At 42.5% G+C, this 7,717-nt stretch overlaps 1 non-coding gene across 1 annotated transcript; it reads left to right on the top strand.

The window, feature by feature from the left end:
- The first annotated feature begins 2,850 nt into the window (after positions 1-2,850).
- Positions 2,851-2,957, top strand: LOC111750134 (U6 spliceosomal RNA). Its single transcript, XR_002785287.1, has one exon. It is a non-coding gene; the product is annotated as a U6 spliceosomal RNA (small nuclear RNA).
- The last annotated feature ends 4,760 nt before the right edge of the window (positions 2,958-7,717 follow it).

Raw genomic sequence — 7,717 nt, 5'->3', positions numbered from 1 at the left:
ATTCTATTGGCTAGTATTTTCTTGAGAATTGTTGCATCTATATTCAAGAGAGCTCTTGGTCTGTAATTTGCTTTTTTTGTGGTGTGTTTGCCTGGTTTTGGTGTCAGGGTTATGCTGGCTTCATAGAATGAATTGGGAAGTATTGCTTCTTTTTCTGTGTTCTGAAATAGTTTGAGTAGTACTGGTGTCAGCTCTTCTCTGAATGTTTGGTAGAATCCTCCAGTAAAGCCATCTGGGCCAAGGCTTTTTTTTTTTTTTTTTGGGAGTTTTTTTTGTTGTTGTTACGTTTCAGCCTCTTGTTATGAGTCTGTTTAGATTTTCAGCATCATTTTATGTTAGTTTGGGTAGGTAGTGTGTTTCTAGAAATTTGTCCATTTCCTCTAGATTTTCAAGTTTGTTGGAGTATAGTTTTTCATAATACTCTGTTATGATCCTTTTTGTTTCAGTTGGGTCTGTTGTAACATCCCACATTTCATTTTTTATTTGGGTTATTTGCATCCTCTACTGTAGAGTTCCTTAAGTTTATCATGGAAAGTCAATGTATTATGTTTTCTGGGTTCAAGTCCGAGATCCATCCCTGACACTCTGTTTGACCATCCCACAAAAACCAAAACCCACTGCTGTCGAGTCGATTCCAATAGACAAGTTATTTACTTCTTAACTACCTCAGTTCTCATCTGTAGCATGAATATAATAATAATGTAAAACTCAAAGTGTTTTTGAGGGTTTTGATGAGAAAACAGTGTTTGGCACTTAATAGATGATAACTAAATATTACTGTCTTGGTTATCTAGTGCTGCTATAACAGAAATACCACAGATGGATGGCTTTAACAAACAGAAGCTTATTCTCTCAGAGTTTAGTAGGCTGGAAGTCCAAATTCAGGGTACCTGTTGTTATGAGTTGGAATCGACTCGACGGCAGTGGGTTTTTTTTTTTGTTCCAGGGAAAGACTTTCTCTCTCTGTCAGCTCTGGGAGAAGGTCCTTGTCATCAATCTTCCCCTAGGTCTAGGAGCTTCTCAGCCCAGGGACCCCACATCCAAAGGATGCACTCTGCTCTTGTCTCTTCTTTCTTGGTAGTAATGAGGTCCCCCTCCTCTCTGCTCGCTTCTCTTTTGTATATCAAAAGAGATTGACTCAAGATACACCTTTGTCTTGTAGATTGAATCCTGTCTCATTAACATCGTAGAGGCTAGGATTTATAACACATGGTATAATTACATCAGATCACAAAGTGGAGGACAAGCACACAATACTGGGAATCATGGCCTGTCCAGGTTGACACACATTTTTGGGAGACCAATTCAATCCTTAACATTCCACCCTCTGGCCACCCCCCCCCCGCAAATTCATGTCCTGCGTGTAAAACATTCACCCGATCAAATCATCCCAAAAGTGTTAAATCAATTCCAAGTGCAAATTCCATCTTCTGAAAAATTTCTGTTCATCTATGAAATCTAGAATGTAAGTTATCTGTTTCCAAAATACAGTGATGGGACAGGCACAAGGTAGACATTTCCATTACAAATGGGAGAAATTGGAGGGAAAGAAGAGATAACAGGCACCAAGCAAGTCAGCAGGAAACATTACATTAGTTGTCAAGGCTTGAAAATAATCCTTTGTTCTCTGAGACCATTTAGGTAATGACCCTGCCCTCCAGACTCTGGGTGTTGGCCATACTCCCTGGATTCTAGCTGGAAGCCCCATGGCCCTGAGCTTCAGCTCTGCCTTCCAGGCCACGTGGGACAGTAACTCTGCTCCCTTGAATTTTGGCCCCATTCTCCTGGTTTGTCTGAGTGGCTACCCTACCCCCTTAGCCCTGGAAGGCCCCGTTCTCCTGCCCCTTGGGCATGGCAGCCTCACCCCCTCAGCTTTGGGCAACAGATTCTGCTGGTACTTGTGAAAGGTAGCCCATACTCTGGAACCCCGTTAGTGAAGATCTGACTCTTTGAAACTTAAGAGGCCATACTCTACCCTTTGATATCCAGCAGGTCATAATTCCACTCTTTAAGATTCCAAAGGTTGTGGCGCTGTCCTTTGAGACTAAGGCAGCTCTGCTTCCTGTGCTCCTTGTCTCTTCAGCTTCTGCTTCCTGGTTCCTCAGGCCTCTTGGGCCAGCCTGGCCTGTGCCCTACTTGGGCAAGTGTTATAAACTCTTCAGCTCTACTGATAAGTGCCAGGAGGCACCCCACTCCACCAGGAAGCCTCCTGCCTGAAGGCACTCAGCTCCATTGCTCTGTGGGTTGGCTTTTGGACCAGCTCACGCCAGTCTCCTGGCTCTGCTGCTGTTTTGTCTGTGCGTCCGCTTCTTGCCATCTGCACTGTCTCTGGTGTTACAGCTCTTCTCACTTCCTTCTGAGCCCTCACTAGTATTGTCTTTGATGTCCATAATTCCACCAACAGTCTCTTCAAGGCAATACAGGCTTTTACTATTATACACTTTAAAACTCTTCCAGCCTCTATCCATTACTCAGTTCTAAAAGTGCTTCCACATTGTAGGTATCTGTTAGAGCAGCACCCCAGTCCTGATACCAAATTCTGTCTTGGTTATCTAGTGCTGTAACAGAAATACAGGTAAATGGCTTTAACAAACAGAATTTTATTCTCGCATAGCTTAGGAGTCTAGAAGCCTGAATTCAGGGCACTGGCTCCAGGGGACGGCTTTCTCTCTCTGATAGCCCTGGGGGAAGGTCCTTGTCGTCAGTCTTCCCCTGGTCTAGGAGCTTCTCAGTGCAGGGACCCTGAGTCCAAAGGATACACTCTGCTCCTATCTTTTCTTTCTTGGTGGTAGGAAGTCCAGCTGTCTCTCTGCTTGCTTCTCTCTTTTATATCTCAAAAGAGATTGACTCGTGCTTGCTTCGGCAGCACATACACTAAAATTGGAACGATACAGAGAAGATTAGCGTGGCCCCTGCACAAGGATGACGCACAAATTCGTGAAGCGTTCCATATTTTTTTGATTTGTAAACTTTCACTTAAAGCACAATAAAAATTATTAAAAAAAAAAAATAGATTGACTCAAGATACACCCTAGTCCTGTAGGTTGAGTCCTGCCTCATTAACATCATAGAGGTTAGGATTTACAACACATAGGAAAATTACATGAGATCACAACTACACAATATGAGGAATCATGGCCTAGCCAAGTTGACACACGTTTTTTTGGGACGTAGTTCAGTCCTTAAGAATTACTGATAATGGTAGAAGGATCATGCAGAGCTAGGGCTAAAGAAATATGATATAGAGGGTTGTTGTTGTTAGGTACCTTTGAGTTGATTTTCAACTCATTCCAACCCCATGTGACAGAGTAGACCTGCCCCATAGGGTGTTCTTGGCTGTAATCTTTATGGGAGCAGGTTGCCGATGACTGAGTTCAAACTGCCAACCTTTTGGTTAGAATGTAGAGGGTGGGCTTCTCAAACATGGTAGTCTTTCCTAAAATTTTCCCTTGAGGTCCATGAACTGATATTTATCCTCCCATATATTGGATTAATCCCTTGTGGCCTGTACTCACTCATTCTCCTGTTTTTCTCTTTCTCTTCCTCTCTGGCTTTCTCAGTAAGTCCAATGAATGAGCCTAGTACCTTTCTGGTTTTGCCTAATGTCTGGCATCCGCAGCACTGAGATGGAGCCTTTTTAAAAAGTTAAGTAGCTACTGTGTCATTCATTTTCCTTAACAGAGTCATCTGGGATTTTAATATTTGCTCATATGGGCAAGTGTTTGCAGGTAGCATTCTGCATTCACTTTACATATACAGCTGATGGGCAGTAACGGTGAAAGTATAGAATCAGCTCTTAGGCACTATGTTAACTTTAATCAGAGTTTAACTTATGACTATGTAATGAACTGCTTATCTGATTATAAAAATAATGCATATCCACTCTAGAAAATGTAGAGAATAAGAACTTAAAAAGTACAAAGAAGTACACTATCTAGAAACAACTGAATAGTTTTAAAATCTTAATATTTTGGAACAAATTTAGATTTACAGAAAAGTTGTGTAGAAAATATGGAAGGTTTGTGTATACCCTTCACCCAGCTTCCCCTAATTTTAACATCTTATATAACCATGACGCTCTTGTCAAAGTAAGAAATTAAAATGGTGTAAACACTACCAACTAGCTAAACTATAGACTTTATTCAGATTTTAACAGTTTTTCCACTAATGTTCTTTTTCTATACCAGGATCTCATCCAGGATACCATATTGCATGTTGTCATCACGTCTCCTTTGATCTGTGACAGTTTCTCTGTCTTTCCTTTTTTTCCATGACCTTTTAGATTGTGGAGCCCTGGTGAGGAGCTCGGCTGCTAACCAAAAGGTCAATAGTGTAGATCCACCAGCCGCTTCTTGGAAACTCAATGGGGCAGTTCTACTCTGTTCTGTAGAGTCGCTATGAGTCGGAATCAACTTGATGGTGCTGGGTTTTGGGGTTTTTTTTAAGTCGGGTATTTTGTAGGGTATTTCTCATTTTGGGTTTGTCTGATGTTTTCTTACGATTAGACTAGGATTATGAGTTTTGAGGGAAGAAAATCACAGCAGTAAAATGCCCTTCTCATCACATCATATCAGGGATGCAAGCTATCAACATGACTTTTTCTTGATCACTTGAGTAAGGTGGCATCTGCCAGGTTTCTCCACTATATAGATATAAGTTAGTTATATCTGTTTCTGTTTTCTGTTCTTTGAAGTGAGCCAAGTCCAGCCCACACTCAAGGGAAGGGTGTTTAAACTCTACCTTCTAGAGGGGGGATGTAGTTTTTAGTATGATTTTTTTAATTAAAAGGAATCCATATTCTATGTACTTTTCAGTAACCTGCTTTTTTCCACTTGATATAGCATGAATGGATTTCCATGTCAAATATTTCTTTACAAAATGGCTTTTAATACCTGTTCCTTATAAAACACACACATGAAAAAGTACATAAAACAAATTTAACCATTATAAATAATTTTAAAGAGAACATACCTGTAACTCTGTGCATTCTTAAAGCATTAGGGATGAGTATCTGTACCCCAAATATTCCCCAGAAGTCTACCCTGAACCCCTTCTGGGTCACCTCCATTCCCATCTCGGGAGGCAACCATTGTCCTGGCTTTAATAATCACTTTTGTATAATTCTTTATTTTAAAAATTATAAATAAGGTACATGCACATGGCAAAATAGTCAACCAGTTCAGAAATTTGTCAAGTGAATGTTTAAAATCTCTCCCACTGCCCGTCCTACTTCCAGAGGCGGCCATCTAGATCAGTGTATCACTTGAACTTTCTGCAGTTATGAAATGTTCTACTTCACCGCTGTCTAGTATAGTAGGCGCTAGCCACATGTGGCTGTTCCGCATTTGAAGTATGGCTAGTGTGACTGAGGAACCAAATTTTACATGTTACTTAATTTTAGTTAATTAAAATTTAAATTTAAGTAGACACATATGGCTGGTGGCGACTATATTGAACAACCCAATTCTATATTTTTTGAAATGCTCTCTCACATACTGGTGCACTGAATCCTTACACTATCTACACATGAGATAACGGACACGAATCGTATGAGATGGAGGAGAAGCATGAGGCCTTCCAGCTGGCAGTTATGGAGGTCTCTTCTTGACGTCATGCCCACTGCTCTCTCCACACTGCCCTTCTAGACATACTCAGCCACACTACAAAGGTCAGCTGTGCATGCAGTTTTGTTTTTAGCATCTGTCTCAGTCTCTGTGCTCAGCTGGAACCTGAGCAGCCCACTCAGGTTTCTGTGTGGTTTAGTTTCAAGAAGGGTGGGCTAAGGGCTGATGCGTCCCTCCCCTGGTGACCTTTCTCTCTGAGTCTGTGTTTCCATGCAGCTATTTTTGAAAGCTGAATTTTGGAGCTCTGTAGTCTTGTGTTATCATCAAAGTGAGCATACTTTTAAAATATTTATCGGTTTCTTCTTTTGAGACAGAAAAATAAAAGGAGGAGAGTTCCTTTTTGAATTAAATACAAACCAACCAGTTGCTGTCAAGTCAGTTTCAACTCACGGTGACCCCATGTGTGTCAGAATAGAACTGTGCTCCATAGAGTTTTCAGTGGCTGATTTTCAGATGTAAATCACCAGACATTTCTTCTGAGGCACCTCTGAGTAGACTTGAACTTCCAACCTTTCAGATAGCAGCTGAGTGTGTTAACCATTTGCACCCTCGGGGCCTCCTTAAATTAAATTTCATACTCTTAAATTGTGGTTCATGATTTTCTAGTTATTTGCCATCAGAAACCATCGAACCAGGAATCACCAGACACAAGTCCTGGTCCCAGCTCTGTTCTGGGGGCATGCACGCATCTTCTGAGTACTAGCTCAGTGAACAGTAGACTTGGGGACTGGTTAGGGGAGCCCCAGAAGCATCATCCAAAACATTTAGGGTGGAGGCAGTTGATATTATGGGTTCCCTCCTCTGTGCATAATTCCTATTGCCCTTATCATGCAGTTGAAATTACTTAGCTTCCCAGTGGACAAGAAGGCAGAGATGGTGTACTTACCTCTGTAAGCTTAAAAAAAAAAAAAAGCTTAGCACATAAGAAAATAGCTGAAATATGTGTTCTGTTGAAAGAAACAAGAAAGGAAGGATGGAAGGAAGTGGAAGGAAGGAAAGAAGGAAGGGAGGGAGGAAAGAAGAAAGGAAAGATGGAAGGAGACAAGAAAGAAAGAAGGAAGAAAGGGAGGGAGGACTCAATTACCTTCCGTATCTTATTACATACTTATTCTCACCAACAACTGGGCAAGAGAGAGGTGGATGAAGAACCGGAGGCTCCGAGAGTTCAAGTAACTTCCTGAAGACCACACAGCAGCCAAGTAGTGGAGTTTCTGCTCTCATGGCAGCTCACAAAGCTAGAATTCTGATTCTCAGATTATTGCCTCCATTCCCAAGGTTGTTAAGAATGGTTAAATCGGTGTCTTTTGCTGAGTACCTGTGCCCCAAGCAAAGCCCCACGGATGACTTGAGAAAGACAAAGGTCTTAGGTCAGTTCTTTCCTGCAGCCCTTTCTCTTCCTGACATTAAGTAAATCTCAAGCCAGGTTCCTGGGCTGACGTTCTCATGCATATGGATTTAGAGAGGGGCAGCTTTCTCAGCAGGCCTAGGAAAGTATATTAATTTCACACAGGCCCCCTCAGCTCCTTGGAGGGCCTTCCCCTGAACCATTTAATCTCATCTTTTGTCTGAGTTGAGAACAGGCATTTTTCCCCCCTTAAATATCATCTCCCCCTCCCATTCCCCCCTCATCAAACTCTTTGTTGTAAAAAATCAGGCCAGGAAGGTAGAAGGTGGTGGCCCACCAAGCTTGGGAAAGGCCAAAGAGGAGGCCCTTGCAGGAGGTGACCCAGCCTCGGGACCCCTGAACTCTGAGGTCTAATCCTTTGTAATGACCTGTGTCGAAGAGCGTCTTTGTGAAGCCGATGAAAAGAAGTGGGCCTGGGGTGGGGGGAGGGCGTACCCTTCTCCCCCACAGTTCTCAGAGGGGCTTGGGTTGCTTCTGACGATTAGGTGGGGAGGGGACACAGATAACTGAAGATCTACTGCCTGTCACAGAAACGGAGTGAAGAGAGAGGCTGCAGGATTCCAGCAGTTTCAGGCTTATCTTCTACTCCTCACCCCCTTGGGAGATCCCCAGACCCTCACCTGGGCCCTCTGTAAGAAGCTATGTGAACCAACAGATACCAAAACCCGTAGCATGGTCCTGAGGTCAC

This window comes from Loxodonta africana, chromosome 14 (assembly GCF_030014295.1).
Source record: "Loxodonta africana isolate mLoxAfr1 chromosome 14, mLoxAfr1.hap2, whole genome shotgun sequence".
Classification (NCBI taxonomy): Eukaryota; Metazoa; Chordata; class Mammalia; order Proboscidea; family Elephantidae; genus Loxodonta; species Loxodonta africana.
This window is presented reverse-complemented; position numbering and strand designations above follow the sequence as displayed.